The sequence below is a fragment of the Camelus ferus genome, chromosome 13 (genome assembly GCF_009834535.1).
Source record: "Camelus ferus isolate YT-003-E chromosome 13, BCGSAC_Cfer_1.0, whole genome shotgun sequence".
NCBI lineage: Eukaryota > Metazoa > Chordata > Mammalia > Artiodactyla > Camelidae > Camelus > Camelus ferus.
In genome coordinates, this window is record NC_045708.1 from 44389339 (window position 1) to 44406351 (window position 17013).

Genomic DNA, 17013 nt, shown 5'->3' on the forward strand with positions numbered 1-17013 from the left:
GTTTAACTTTATTATCCTTATTGCTGGCTGCTGCTTCTGATGATGTATTTGGGTAGTTTTAAACAGTTTCTTTCTTGTTTTTGTGGTCATTAACTTTTATCCCTTTTTTATTTATTCTGGGGGGAAAAATTCCTGATTTAGCTGCACTCTACCTACTTAACTTTGAGATTTCCCTTATTTAATTTAAAATGTTCCTATTGTAATAAAACCCTATTCCTCATGACTGCATCCCTCATGTATCCTAAAGGTGTATTTATTATGAGTGTTTTAAAAAATTAATTGTCTTTGGATAGACACTTTAGTGAAAAAATACTGAAGGTTCAAGCTCTGGTTCTTCAAATATGCAATCTAGGGAAGTCACTTAGCTTCTCTGAATTTGTTTTTTCATAAGCAATTAAAAATGTCTTTTTTCACTTCATGCTTTTTGAGAGAATCAAGTGAGAGATTGTAAATGGAATTGCTTTGTAGATGCTTTAACACACAGATTACAGGAATTGTTATGCTGATGATAATGGTGATAAGTTGCTTTTTTTTTTGAGAAATAATAAGTGAAAAAACTCAAGGGATAACATCAAATTGTTCCTGGCTTGTTGACACTTAATGGTGACAGTGTGACCCCATGGATTTCCATGGAGGGGAATCTTAAGTGTTGAGGAACTTCCTCTCATCATAGTGGCAAGAATAAATATAAGAAACAAATGAGAAACCCAAGGTGCCTGCATTTGCAAAAAGCAAAGCCACAGTTCATTTTCAATTACATTATCTTCAGTCATATGCAATTACCAAATGCAGTTAGGCCATTCGTTATGGAGAGAAGAAAAATGCAGCATCACTTGTACTATTTTTAGTGACAGTGGAGTCACTGAATGCAAAGTACCATGTTACTTTTCTCCTAGTTTTTGTTTCTGTGAGTTGATTTTCACAGCTGAAAAGAAACATTGCTCTCTTCCATGCAGGTTATATTTTCCCAAGTTTCTGGGCTTGTACTGGAATGCAGTTCATCCATCTTCCATGACATTCCAACCTGACTGCTTCTCTGATAGCAGTATCTGGGGTACTCTGTAAAATATAGAAGGCAATCTTCTTGGAAAATTCAGACTAGCTTTCCACTGCATTGGTGAAAATTAAAAAAAAAAAAAAAACAACTTTGACTAAATATCAACTTTCTGAAATACTGTGGAGGATAAAATTTTCCAGTTACACTCCTGAGACCCAAGCTATAACTCCTCTACTTAACTAACTTTAGCAGACTCCATTTTCCTCATCTATAAAATGGAAATACAATAGAACCTACCACATAGGGTTATTGTAAGTGTTCAATGTGTTAATATATCTAAATGACAAGAATATGGTACCTGATAAGCGTTCAACCTATAGTGTTGATTATGAGATAGAAATGATGGTGTTTAAACTTCATTTACCTTTCTATTAATCAATTCTACAGACATCTTGTTGAGTGATTTCTGTGTGTCAAGAATGAAGTGAGACTGTGAAAAAATTGAACTGGAAATATTTGTCCTTCTTTCTCGATATTTCAGCTCTAATCCTCAGTATTTTGAGATTCTATTTCTCTCCTGTTTAATCTCTTCACCAACACTGCACCCCAACTCTTTACTTTTTTTTGTCTTTCCTGGAGTGTTTCCAGAGACTCTGAAATGGTCTTATGACTCTTACCTGACCCCTTCCAATACACCTTCCACTCTGATGCAAAAGAGAACATTCTAAAACATGTCTCATTCTGTCACTCTCTTACTTACATGTTCCGTTTCTCTGCCTTATCTAGAATAAAGCACAAACTCATAGCATGGCATCAGTATCTACTTAAGACATAACTGCTGATTCTCCAGTCGTATTTCTGACCACATTTTCTTATATGCATCCTATCCCAGGAGCTTTATTGAAATACTTAAACCTTTAGAATATGTGTTATGTACTCTCATTTCCCAGTGTTTTATGAGGACTAGTCCTCTTGCCTAGAAAATCCTTTCTTGAGCACAGTCCATTTTAAGACTAAATTAGTATTTCTATCCTGCGTGCCCTCTGCACTAAGTATGTCTGCTTTGAGCGTGGGACACTTTGTATTTGGTCTGTTTATTCTTCAGCCTCCCAACCTATATTGCAAATCATTTGATGTTTCTTACTATTATGGTATCATTGTCCATTTTTCATCCTTTATGTCTGTTAATATTTACTTTATCTATTTAGATGCTCCCGTATTAGGTGCATATGTGTTAACAAGTGTTTCGTCCTCTTCTTGTACTGCTCCCTTTATCACTATACAATACCTTTCTTTGTCTTTTGTTATAGACTTTGTTTTAAAGTCTGTTTTGTCTGATATGAATATTGCTACCCCACTTTCTTGTTGTTTCCATTTGCATGAAATATCTTTTTTCATCTACTCACTTTTATTCTGTTTGTTCCTTTAGCTCTGAAGTACATCTCTTGTAAGCAGCATATAGATGGGTCTTGATTTTTTTTTTATCCAGAAAGGTACTGAATGTCTTTTGATTGGTGCACTTAGTCCCTTCACATTTAAAATGATTTTTGTTAGATATGTATTTATTGACATTTGTTATGTGGCTTCTGATTGTTTTTGTAGTTCTTCTGTTCTTTTCTTCTTTTAGTTTCTTCCCTTGTGTTCTGATGATTTTCTTTAGTGATACGTTTGTATTTCTTTCTCTCTAGTTTTTGTGTATTGTAGGTTGTTGGTTTATGGTTACCATGAGGTTCATTATGTTGACCTACAACAATACCTGCTTGTTTTAAACAGATAGTCATTTAAGTTCAAAGCACAGTCTAAAAAATCTACATCTTTTACTCTCCTCCTCCATATTTTGTGTTTTTGATGTCACATTCTACATCTTCATGTTTATCCCTGCACTGATTATTATAGTTTCAGTTGATTTTTATAATTTTGTGTTTTTCATACTAGCTTATTTAAGTGCTTGATCCTCACTTTTTACTATTTTACTTTTACTAGTGGGATTTTTCCCATTCCGCTATATATTTACTTTTTGTTACAGTCTCCTTTTCCACTTGCAGAAGACCCTTTAACATTTAGGGTTTATTTAGTATTGATAAATTCTTTTAGTTTTTGCTTGTCTGAGCTGTTCTTTTTTTAGGGGGGTAATTAGGTTTACTTATCTATTTTCAGAGGGGGTACACTGGGGATTGAACCCAGGACCTTGTGTATGCTAAGCATGCACTCTACCACTTGAGTGATACCCTCCCCCCTGAGATGTTCTTTCTCTCTCCTTCATTCTAAGTGATAATCTTGCTGGGTAGAGTATCTTAGCTTGCAGGTTTTTTCCCTTTCAGCACTTTAAATATATCATGCCACTCCCTTCTGTGGATTACAAGATTTCTGCAAGAAAATCAGCTGATAGCTTTATGGGAGTTCCCTTGTATGTGACTTTGTTTTTCTCTTGCTGCCTTTAGAATTCTCTTTATTTTAACTTTTGCCATTTTAATTATGATATGTCTTGGTATGGGTCTGTTTGGGTTTATATTTCTTGGGAAATATTCTTTCTGTACCTGGGTATCTGTTACCTTCTTCAGGTTTGAGTAGTTTTCAGCCATAATTTTATCAAATACATCTTTGAGCCCCTTCTCTCTCTCATTCCCTTCTGTAAACACTGCAATTCAAATGCTGGTATGCTTAATGTTGTCTCAGATGTCTCTTAAATTGTTCTTCTTTTTTTAAAATTTGTCTTTATGTTTGCTGTTATGATTAAGTGATTTTCATTATTCCATCTTCCAGATCACTTATACATTCTTCTGTATCACCTAGTCTGCTGTTAATTCCTTCTAGTGTATTTTTCCTTTCATTTATTGTATTCCTCAGTTCTGACCTGTTCTTTTTATATTTTTAGTCTCTTGTTACTATTCTCATTGTTTTCATCTATTCATTCAGTTACCATTCTTATTACTAATGTTTTGAACTATTTGATAAATTGTTCATTTCTGCTTTATAATTTTTTTCAGGGGTTTTCTTTTTCTTTCAGTTGAAACAAATGCCTGTCTTCTCATTTTGCTTAACTTTCTGTGTCTCTATGAAATCAGGTGAAACAGTTACTAACTGCAGTCTTGCAGGGGTGTCCTTATTTGGGAGCATCTCTTTGCAGCCTGCCTGTGCCCAGTGGCTTTGGTGGAAGAGCTGGATTTGATATGAACAAAGACACATTTTTCTTCAGGGTGTGCAGGCAGCTGTTACCTTGGTAGGATGTGGGGCTGGAGATGGAAGGACTAGGGCCAGATCTAGGAATTTCTCTTTGACTCAGAGATCATTACCACATTATCAGGGTTGGGGTCAGGTCCCAAGTTGCTGGAGCAGAAGTGCTAAGGGTGGTGTCCATGCTGGCTTCATTCCCTTTAAATGTGTGCTGTCCCCTATCCCAGCACCAGCATTCTTGCCCTAGAGCAGTGCTGGAGCCGGAAGGGCTGATGCAGGTACTCGGCATGGGTGTGGGCACAGGCTAGGGCTACACTTAGTGACCAGACTACCTCTGGTGCACTGTCTGAGTAAGCACCAATAGCAGTTGCCCCTGTCCTAATTGGATGTCTGGTTCTGAGCTGCCTTTTTTCCCTCCCAGCTGAGCTTTTCCTTCATTTGTTGCTGCCCTCACTCTGGTGAGCAGTTATGTCGCAGAACAGGCAGGGATGGTCCTGGCATTCCACATAGGGCTGGGCATGGACTGTGGTGGTCCAGTCACAGAGATCTGGATTGCTTCTGATGCACTGCCTGTGTAAGCACCAGGAACGGCTGCCCTTTCCCTGCTTAGAGGTTGCTCTGAGCAATCTGTGTGCCTCACAGCCAAGCTTTCTCTCCCCTTGGGCACTGCAGCCCTTGCCCCAGTGTGGAGCTACATCATGAAGCAAGTAGGGTGTGAGCAGTCACTCGACTCAGGCTGGGGCACACGCCAGGCAGTCACAGGAAATTGGCCAGCATCCTGTGCTGTTTCAGCCCACCCTCTCTACCCTGTTGCGGAAGTAAGCAAGCATACGTGTGCTCCTAATGAGTGGATTCCAGGCTTCCTAAAGCCCTCATGTTAATCCCACTGGCCCTCCAACTAAACAGGGAGACTCTTCTTGGTCAGAATCCAGGGCTGGGGCACCCGATATGTGGTTCAAACTGCTCACTCCCCAGGGAGGCTCTCTGCTCATGTAATCCCCCTCCTCTTCTGAGTCCCTTCCCAGGGGCACCAGTCCCGACCTGATCATTTCTTCCCGCTTCCTACCCAATTCTCTGTGGATTGTTTGTATAGGAGTCTTTCTGCCAGTCTCCAGTTAGTTTTCAGTGAGAATTGTTCCACATGTAGATGTATTTTGTATGTGTTTGTTGGGGGAGGTTATTTCCATGTCTTCCTACTCTGCCATCTTGCTCTCTTCCTCTAAACTTATATAATGTTACATGTCAATAGATCGCCATAAAGCTGAGTATGTGGGAAGAAAAGCTAGCCTAAGCAACTGCAAATCTGGCATTAAACTAGAAAGTCTCTGACTTGGTACCATAGTATCTGACATTTCTCTTAACCTGGATTTGACTTTGTTTAGAACCTGTCTTGTTTTTCTCATCTTCCCTGGCTGGATTGGGTATCAAATTACTTGGATTGAAATAGGATAATAAACCTATTACTACTCAAAAAGAAACTGCATTTAAGATCATAATTTATACAATTCTGTTGGACAAGTATTACAATGACAAAAATAAGAAATACAAATGTGAAGTTTCTATTATTAACAGTAATAGACAGCTACTCTAATATCATGAAAATATTACTAGATGACAGATTTATGTATAATAGAGAAAAAATATATATAAATATAAATATATGTGTATATATTTAATCATATATATATATAATTGAAATTATTTTCTTGGCAGATAAGTAGTAAGCTTAAAATAAAATCATAATTCATTAGGTAATTTTGGTAAGATTCTCTGCCCACTGCCAAGTTGTTCATAAATCCTACTGAAATCAATTACTTACTACACTACCTTATATCAACTACACAATTTCTATTCTTTTCTGAATGTTTAATATCTTTTTCTAAATATAATATTTCAAAAACAGAAAAGTTCAAGTTCTCATCAAGTCAAATGTGGCTCACCACATATATACCCAATAATTCCCTAAATTTGTGTTTGGGCTCAACATGTTACAAAGTACTTTAACGTTAAATTTCATTTGATACTTTCAAGGGTAGGTGCCCTGTGTCATCAATTTGGGAAGTCATAATGGCTAGAATAAACTTATTGGCTGAAATGTTTGTTAAACTGGTTTTCAATAATCTATTTATTCTCCTGTATTAAAGGATATTTTTCCATCAGTTATTCTAAATTTTTCCTAATTGTCTCTGAGCTTTTGTATATGCTAGGTACTATCCTGATAAAAGAATATGGATTTAACAAGTAGTTGGTTGATTAATGTCTGTTTCTTTTGCTTGTGTATTTTCTCCTTTGACAAAGCCTCTGAATTACAATCTATATATATTAATCTTGCTAAGGCTCATTTCCCTCACTTTTAAAATGAGTAAATAGTATATAACAACAGTATTCATTTTAAGATTTAGAGAGTTAAGTCCTAGGAAACTCTGAGCACAGTGCTAAGTAAAACTGAGCAAAAGAAAAAAAGAAATGATAATTATTTTTCTCTTTCAGCAAATAGATTGATTCCAATCACTTCAATTATTTTGCTGTGTTTGGGGGAAATTATATAAAGGAAAAGAAGTATATATTTACATCTCAAAGTTAATGTGAGTGGATTCTAGGTGACAGTCAAGTGACTTCTCTACACAGCTTTTTAACTTTGTCTTCAAAAGGGCTACCTAGTGGTTTGGCAGTTCCGTTAACAAAAGGCAAAATTAGGTGTGGAAAGATCCAAAGGCCAGTAGGTAGGCTGCAGAGTGGCTCTCAGGAGCAGAGATGAGGTAACACTGCCATGTTTGTTTGTGAACATTTTGTTAACCACAGTCTTTGTGGTTATTTATACAGTGTGTTTACTGAGAGTCATAAGTGATGAAAAATGTGGAATTTGGGCTCAGAGTAACTTGGGTATAAATCCAAGTTTCTCACCGCATTATCTGTTATGTCAGGCAAGATACTTACTGCTTTTGGTCAGTCTCCTCATCTGCAAAATGAAGATAATAACACAGTTGAATTTCACAAAGTTGCATTACATAAAATCACACTAAAATATACATCATCTCTTGCACATAGTGGCTATTCCCCTGATAGAAGTCCCTTTCCTTTCTCAGACTCATCCTCATGATCCCCTCCCTCCCATCCTTCCACATCTATCAAATTGCCTTTAGCACCCAATAATCTGGCTCATAGTATCTCAGCCTTATTACCTGGTCCCAATACCGCTACTGAATATCTGTGTATTATAAAGAGGAAAGTAAACCACATACACACAATGAAACTGGCAAAGATGGGGAGCTTTGTAGTCAGATACATTTGTGTTCAAATCCTGGCACCATTACTACCAGCTGTAGATTTCTAAGAAAACTATTTCACGTGCGTAAATCTCAGTTTCATTATTTTTAAAGTGATTTATATGAACCTACTTTGTGTTGGTAAAATTGGGTATAGTGCATGTAAAGAAGCTGGAATAAAGCAGAGATAGCAGCCATCTCTGACCTTCTTATTTGGTCTGTTTCCCCTATGATAGGCAGATTTTTATATATAGGTATTAAAATAGTACATGCTTCAGTGGCAAAATAGATCCAAAGTACAGCTCAGGAGTGGAGGGCAGCTTGGATGGATTGGTGAAGGGATTCATAGCAAAATGGAGTTTTGACTTAAAGCATTGTGTGTCAATGGATCAAGTCAGTCAACTAACATGTGGGATAGCCCGGAGCTTGGATGGTGCCTTAAAACAGCTATGAAAGTGCATTCTTTTTTCTTAACATCAACTGGAATTGTTTAGCCAGATGAAGTGTTTACATTAACCAAAACGCAACTCTGCCTGCATAGCTACTATTAATTGGATTAGATGCAATCTGGCCATCGAGTCTTGATTTACTATGCATGTAAGTCAGATGGCTTAGCAGCACAGACAGGCAGATGTTGTGGGAAAAATGGGTAGACTTTGACCAACAAATACTTGATCCCCTAAATGTGATTGTCTTGTTTGTAGACCATTCATTCATTCATACATTAGACACATATTTCTAGTCCCTGCCCTGAAAGATCCCAAAACCATGTCAGGCTGTCAGACTTATAAACGGACAATCATAGTACAGAGAGGTGAGTGCAATGTTTGAGACATGTCCTGGCGTTCTGGAAGTACAGTGAAATTCCTGATTCATCCTTGGAGGGCTGGAGAAGATCTCAGAACCAAATCTTGAGTATTAAAAGAGAGTTAAGAGTTACGAAAGCCAAACAGAGAGAGAAGGCATTCTAGGCAGAGGGGATACCATGAGCAAAATCCCAGTGGCATGTAATGTGTGTGCATGGAAAATGTTGCTGTGAGAACATGAATGCATAGAGTAAAGAGTGATAGGTATAGAAGTAGGTAAGTTAGATAATCTTGGAGGGTTTTGTAGACTGGGTAAAGGATCCTAGAAATTATAATCTAGGAATACTCAGATTTTCAAGCTGGTTTTGCATTAGAGCATGTTGGTGATATATGAGAAATGCATTTGAGGAAGAATGAAACAGTGGATGTTATACTGGTACCACTGAGAGATGATAAGAGAGGAAATATAAGTAGGAATGCATAGAAAGATTCTGATTCAAAAGAGATTTAGGCAAGGAAATCTGGAGGGATTTAGTGATTTATTATGTAATAGGATTGAGAATAAGACAGAAGTATGCATGACTCTGTTTCTAGATTTAGTGACCAATCACTTGTGTAATTGCTTATTCTATGTCAGTTCATTCTACTACATCATAAACTTCATGACAGCAAGAACTAGATCTGTTCATCTCTTGACATATTTACAGCATTTCGCATAGTAGTTCCTAGCACATATGGATGCTCAATAAATGTTTGTTGAATCAGCGTATAATAGAAAATGCAGGATGATTAAGTGGTTTAAAAAGGGGAAGGTGATGAACGCCACATTAGATATGTTGGTTGGGAAATTTCTATGAAACATACAGATGGAGGTAAGTAGCAGGTGTATATGTGTAGTCAGGGAGGACTGGGTCAGAAATCACTGAAATTCTCGGTCTGATGATTAGTTGCCTTTTACATCAGTAGATCTCTTCTTCACTGGTAATCAGTTGAAAGCATTTCCTGGTTGGTCAATTGATCTTTTTTTTTCCACTCGATTCGTTTCTGAACAGAAACGTTTCTTTAGTGCTTGGGCTAAATGAGATTTTCAACTATACTGAATTAGATTCCTGCTCTATTAAAAAAAGAAAAACGCTATACAATCTGGGGAATAAGTCTGAATTCCAGAGGTTTGGTCATGAATTTTAATTTACCTCAGTAATGCTTGCTCTATGTTAATCCTGAAAGGAAAAAAATAAACATATCCTCCCAGAAAGGTAGGGAATAAAATGTTGAAAAGCAAAATAACTGAATTGGAAACTGACCAAGATTGATGATTTCACGGCAAATGTTAATTTGAGGTGTACCCAGGAAAATTTGGAAGTAGCGGTATTTGAAGCCACAGCAGCCTGATAAATAATACCTGATCACAGTGCCAAATCCCAGCATTAGGACAGCAAGGCTACAGAATCAGATACGACCTAAATCTGAGGTCATCATCAAAGAAGTTTCACCTGCAGTGCTAGCCCCACCCTACAGGGAAGGGCTGTAGTTGATTAGTGATGTCTTCCATGGGCATAGGATAGGGGTCATGCAGTCGCCTGCACTAATATAGACAAAAGCCAAGTGAATATAGATAGGAGAAAATGTATCAGTGAAGCTCAGGAAGAGCCTTAAAAGGCATTTGATGGTGGGATTCACACCACAATATGCATGCCAGGTAGACATCCCCTGGAGCCCTCTAAAAATGAAGGCACAACTCATAAAATGCTGGTTTTATCTTTGAAAAGCTTGACCATTAGAAAGTTCTTCTGTAATCTGAGGGAAAGCAGGCTTATTTTAACCTCTGTCTGTTGCCTCAAGTTCTACTTTTGATGATACAGAGTAAGCTTAATCTGTAAGATAAACTAATAGCCCAAAGAAGAAGTCCAGAGGTAACTGAATTTTCCAAATTTTCTCTTTAAAAAATAGCATATTTTTGGTTAAATATTTTCTATGTTGACTAAGTAATCAGAAGCTGTAGAGTCTTATCTCCTGCTTCCTAGTTGGTCAATGTCTATAATTTCTGGAGAAAATAGTTTCCTGTTTTCAGACGCCTCTATTTAAAGCAATCCTTTAGTTGTTCATATAAGGTTTTTTTTTTTTAAACCATCTTAACCATTTTTTAAAATGTTTTATTGATGTATAGTCAGTTTACAATGTTGTGTTAATTTCTGGTGTACAGCATAGTGATTTAGTTTTATATATATATATATATATATATATATATATATATTCCTTTTCATATTCTTTTTAATTATAGGCTATTACATTTAAGGGGTTTTAACCAATCCACATTTATGGAGACCTACTATGTGCTCAGTATTGGACTTGGCTTTTAAAGAAATGTCTCATTGTCCCTGCCTTCATGAAGCTTTTCATATACTATGCAATGGCACTACCTGCTCTTCTTTTGTCTGGTGCTTTTCTAACCAATAGCCTTTACTGATAGAAGGTTCCCAAATTATAAGACCTAAGGGAGTTGTCTTCAGAAAAGACCCTAAAAAATTGTCTTATTCCCACTGAAAGTCAATAAGTTAATCCAGGTGTATCTCTGGGTTCTCTTCTCCTACTCATTTTCCTTTGATCCCAAAGAGGAATTCATTATGCTCTTGATGTCACAATGACTGGCACTCTTGATGAGGTCAAAACCATAGGCACTTCCTTATTAAAAGGGAGGCACATTTTTATATCACGTATTTTGACTTTCTCTGGATCATGCCTGATTGGCCCAGGGGAATACATCATGAAAAACAGACAGGAAAAGAACTGAGTCATAGTAGTGGCAGAGAGCCTCAATGTAAGAGTGAATTGATGCCTGCTTTTAAAGGGAGAACTACTGAAGTGGCCCTTTCAGCTACTAGAGGTGTCATCTGACTACTGGAATTATTATTCTGTCTTAAAGATACCTTCTTCTTTATGATGCTCAGACATATGATTGATACTCCTATTACCTATGTTCCATTTGTATACTTACAGGATGCATCTACATTCATACCAACTTTTGAGACAAATGAGTCTATTTCTTATTTGGCCACAAAAATGTATCTAAGGCACATTTACCCCCAGATTATCTTAGGCATATTTAGTCCAAGCATGATGGGGAGTAACTCATCATGCAGCATCTTGAGAAATTCCAGTAAGAGAAGATTCCCACACACAGCACTGTACCCTAAGGAATGACAGTGACAGATGACTGTGGCCAAAGAACAATAAAAACTGTGATCCATCTCACATAGAGAACATCTGAAGGCTCTTGACATGATAAGCTTCAGGAAATAAAAGGCTTAGGAGCCAATGCAGCTAACTTCAAATATGTAAATATAATACAACATTGTAAATCAACTGTACTTCAATTTTTTAAAAAGTAGATATAAAAACGGAGCCTCAGATTTGTTCTATATGTGTAAAAAGGGAAAAAATAAGGTTATTGCATGGAAGCACATGAAGATGGATTTTGTTTAAATGTAAGTATTGTGACATTTCAACCTATTTCAACATTATGACCTACCTACCCTAATCTGCTCCCCAGCAGCAGGCCCTCCCAAAAAAGAATGGACGAGCTGCTTGAGTTAGTAAGTTCTCCGTCACTAGAAGAGTTTTAAAGAGGTTGAGTGTCCCTTTCTTTTTCATCCTGGAGAGGTTGTTTCTGCATGTTTGAGAATTTGAAGGAGGTAAGTGACAAGGTTGTTTCAAGTCCATGTCTCCATATCAAACGGTTTCTAGTTTTTAAAACAAAGAATTGACCTCAGGAACAGATTTTCAATTTTAAAGTTATTGGGTAAAATAAAAGCAGTAATTCTACCAGAAAAGTTGGACACCAACAGTAATCCATAGACAAGAAAACCAAGTACCATCTAAAGAAAATGTCCCCCTGGGGTAAGGTCGTTTGTCTCTATGATTTACACAGCTGTTTTTTAATTCTTAACAGATACTGCAAGATTAAAAGAATCTACATTAGGTCAAGAAAGTGTCAGAAAAAGCTTCTTTTAGATTGTCACTATGTTGGAGATGGAAAAGAATATTGAGTTTAGTCTATACACTTTAGGGTGCTTTGTAATTCAAAATAATATTAAAAAACAGTATGTTTGATAGAGCACTTTAGACCTTCCTAGATTAAAAATAATCTGTCAACCGTACCTTTATGAAACAAGCATTAGATTAGAAAGGACAACTTCAGTTGTAGAAGCTGTGGTTGATTTTAATGTAATCACTCAGCCCCTGAATAAAAAGTTAACCATGTCTATTAAGGAAATGGTTATTGAAAATATAGAAAAATAACAAAGAAGAAATAATTTGGGAATTTGTATTTGAGTAGAAAGTAGCAATGAATACAAAAAAGAGACAAGGAGTACCCAAGTCATAAAGATTCTTATAGGCTACTTAAAAATGTTTGGAACTTACCCTGTGGTTCTCAACCCCTCCATCTCCCAGGGAATAAAATAAGTCTATATTTGGTTGGCAAGATAGCTATTTAGCTCTGCCTCTTTCTATGGCATGTGGCTGCCACTGAAGGGTCTAGGCAGTAGAGAAAACACCAATATTTGTGCACCATAAGTAAATTCTCAAGGTTCACCAGGCTTCATTGCCCTTCTTCTTCATCTCCCCTTCCTTCTTCCTCAGTCAATCCACTTTGAGACATAGGATAACGTAAATATTGCAGTGGTGGTCTTTAGGAATATGCATACACATTGTGGCTTTTTCTCTTTTTTGCTCCATGTGTATTTGGAGCCAGTCACCTGACTTTCTTTGACCAACGAATTTGAATACACGTTATGTGCGCATTGCTTTGGGGCCAGCATTTTATTTGCTAATGCTAAACCTTCTAGAACACTTTTCTTTCTGCCACATCAAGTTGCCCATTCGCCTGAGTAGTGAATAAGTACAGTGGGGACACAGAGGGAGCTCTCTAGCTGACCCGCATTGCACAGGCAGTATTGAATGATGGGGGCAGCGGGGAATCTGCAAAACTTTGTTGTACCCAGCTGAGAGTTTGGTGTTTTCTTGGTACGGAAGCATAACACAAAAATCCTGGCTGATACCATTGTAGATATTGAACTTGGTTTCCTTAGGGAGCGTTGCCATATGTGAAAATATTTAGGAAAGGTAGTTGGGGGAAGAGTCTCCCTCTAACACTCACCCAGAAAATTGAGGATTATGGACTCAGAAGGAGATTGGGTAGAAGGCCTGTGACCTGTAGCTGCATTAGCCTCAGATGAAAATAGGGTGGAGAGAAAAGCAACTGAACCTCAAAGAAATATAAAGATTAAAAAAAAAAAAAACCTTCAGCAAGTTGTGGCACTAGCCTTATTCTACTGGACTAGAAAAAAATATTTGGGTGATTGACATGGGAAATTTGCTGTCATTATAGCTGTTGACATCCTGCCTCAGTTTCTTTTAGCTTTAGTATCCAGAAACAATCCCGTCCCCTTAGTTGTTGGTAGAAAATTATTCTTATAATAAAAATCCAGACTGTTCCATGTAAGTGCAGGAGTGGAGAAGCAAGCTTCTGGTGTCCAATTCCCACCGTCAAAGCTAGAGAGCTAACTTTGAGAGGAGAAAAATATTGTATTAAAATTAGTTAGGAGTACTTTACGTATAAAGCAACTGATTTTCAACCAAGAGGAAGAAAGTCTGGATTTATGGTTAAAGTTATTTCTGAGTCCTGTGTTGAGTAGATAGAGCTCCCATGGATATCAAGAGGACTTAACAAGTCACTTGGACAGAGCACTGACCTTCAAGCATGGGCATATTAATTTCAATAATCACCCAACACCTTAAAAAATGAATTAGAAAGGCAAGGCAGAAACAGTTTAGCCTAGTGGAAAGAGCACTAAAGAAGGACTCAGAAAGGCTGTGTTTGTCCTAGATCTGCCACAGATTAGCAATGTGACCTTGGACACGTCACGAGCCTTCATCAATACTCAAGTTTCCCCAGTTGTGAAATGAGTGGGTTAGCACCAGATGATCTCTGAAATCCTCATAGCTTCTGTGTGCTGTGACTCTCTAACCCTTTGATTTGGTGTTTATTCCCTAGTCTGACATCAGCTAGCTCAAAAAAGTCATTTAGTATTTCTGGACTTCATTTGCGTTGTGAGAATAATAGCTTATCTGCCCTAAGGAAAGGGCTGGAACCCATTAACTCTCAAAGTCCCTTCCAGCCCTAACATATTTTTCTATGAAATAAATATTTCAGGAGCACGTTATTATGTCTATTAATGTTTCTACCAGTGGTGTTGATAGGAGCCATGTGAACTGTGGCAGAGTGAAAGGGCTGGGAAGTAGGGGGGAGAAGAGGCAAGAAAGAAGAGTAAAGGATGGGTAAGTAAAGATGAGATGATGGAGAGATGAAAGTAGTGAGTATGAGAGAGGAGAAAACCCAGCACTGACTTTTGCTTTGTCTGTCATTTAAGATGCTTTCCGTTACAAAGCAAAACAAAACAAGAGTAAAAAATATAGACGACCAAAATCAAACTGGTTACAAATGGAGACTGTGCTGCCTTGTGAATCTTACAAGCTGAGGAATATGGCAGTTTCAGACATAGTTTGAACCAGAGGCTCATGACTCCAATCTTTTCTCCCGAATGCCCTTGGCTTTGCCTTCCTCAAAGGGTAGGATTCATTACTACACTGGGTTCCCTCATGGAGGTAAAAATGGCTATAGCAGTTTCAGGCTTCCTGTTATATCCATTATGCCAGGGACAAAAAGACCGCTTTTATTTCTGCATTTCAAAGGAAAGGTGATCTGTTTTACTCACAACTGAATTCTCCATGCCTAGAAGGTTGATATGCACAAAGGAAGCCCTGAATGAATATGAATTAAATGAATGAATAGTGCTTAGCTCTTAAGGCTTTTATAAGACTTAAAGTAGATAATGCATATGAAGCACAGTGTCTGGCGTATAATAAGCTCCCAAGAAATGGTAGCCGGTTGCAGCAGCAGTGGTTATATAACAGGAATAATATTAGTGGAACAAGGGGCAGTATTAGAAGGATTTATTATATTCTAAAAGAAGGTTAAAAATATAGAAAAGATACAAAGTTCCAAAAATACAAGGAGAATTTTTATTATAGACATGAAGATGTTATCAGTCTTTTCTTTAAAAGTCTATATTTTCATGAGTTTAACAGTAATTCATACGTGTTGGAAAGATATAGCGGTTTCTAGAAATGACTAGCATTAAGGAAAAGCAGTTTGGGCTCAGACACAGAGTACTAGGTGAGTTAGCTTGGAGTTAATACAGCAGAAAAAAGTTAACAGCTGACATTTACTGAGTATTAACAATATGTCAGGACAAATGTGACAATGAATATATGTATGTTCATGTATAAATGAAAAATAGTGCTCTATACTGGAATTTGACACAACATTGTAAAATGACTATAACTCAATAAAAAAAAGTTTTAAAAACTGTAAAAAAAAAAAAAAACCAATATGTCAGGCACTTAAGACCTTAATATAATATATAAGACCTTAAATATAATCACTTAATCCACAAACAAGCTTAGGAGGTAGTAATATTACTTTTCCCATTATCTAGATGAGGAAACTGAGATGCAGAACGATTATGTAACTTGGTCCCAGCTTACACAGCAAGAATCGGGCAAAGCCCAGGCCCAAACTCAGGCTATTTCCAGATCTTACTCTTAATCACTAACATCAACTTTCTCTCTATTATATGGGCCTTTCATGAGGACCTGTGACATTCTAAAGGACTTAATTTTTTTCTCTGAAAACAATAGGTGGCCCTCGGAAGTTCTAGAAAAGAGAAAAAGCATCACATTTTTATTGAAGTAAATAAATCTTTAATATTCATTAACATTATCTTTGTAAAGAAAAAAATAGTTCTTTTTTCCTACAGAAGGCATATAGATAAGAACATGAACTCAGTAATTGAATTCAGTGATTAACAGCTGACAATAGCACAAAAGTTACACTATTTCACAAAACACAGCAAACATAGTTAAGTCCCAGTTGAGAGTATATATAGCCCTACATTATCACGAGTTTCTCAGCAAATATATATTTGGAGGCTATCATGTCTTTTATGTTTAAGCTTAACCTGTTTTAGAAATTCTGTAGTACAGTACAGGGTCTGTAGCTTTCAGGGGTGCAAAATTTTGGGTTCTTTACTCCTTGGTCTACAGAGTGCCTTCTCCCCATCCTCCTCCCTCTGTGGCATCTATTGGTACAGACAATTTGGAGGGGAGATGATGAACTAGATTAATTAGGTTTACTTACCCTCAATTCCATAGCTCATGGTGGTGTGGAAAGAACATGGACTAGGGAGTTGGCTAGACCTCAGTTTAAATCTCAGCTCTACCACTTTTTCACTGAGTGAGTACCTGGTCAGTGCAATAGTTTCTGGGAGGCAATCTTACCATTTTCCCCTTTCATCCCTCCAGTCCTTACGTCAGAATAGAATTCATCAAGTGGGAACTCAGCAAACCATATGACCTTGAATTGAAAGAAAAATAGAATTTTTTTTTTAACCCTGGCCAAGGCCAGCCATGAACAGAAAGGCTATCACTTCCACCCACAACACAGGGGGGTGTATTGGCTTTTGAAGGAATGTGTGGCTTCTTTGGAGCAGTGGTTTCACCTGGTGCATTTGGTCTAAGGCCCTGCATGGAGGCAGTGATGTGTAAAGGTCTGTATCAACACTGGCAGTTTCCTCTAATGCAGCATGTTGCTGCCTGCCAAGTGGCACAGGCCAAGGGCACGTTACAGATGGACAAAATGATTTTGGAA

The 17013-nt window shown here is 37.4% G+C and overlaps 1 long non-coding RNA gene across 1 annotated transcript; it reads right to left on the bottom strand.

Moving 5' to 3' along the window:
- Window positions 1-512: 512 nt before the first annotated feature.
- LOC106729347 lies at window positions 513-16729 on the bottom strand. Its single transcript, XR_004325083.1, has 3 exons — window positions 16644-16729; window positions 7109-7130; window positions 513-1059 (listed from the first exon to the last, which is right to left on the bottom strand). It is a non-coding gene; the product is annotated as an uncharacterized LOC106729347 (long non-coding RNA).
- Between the last annotated feature and the right edge of the window lie 284 nt (window positions 16730-17013).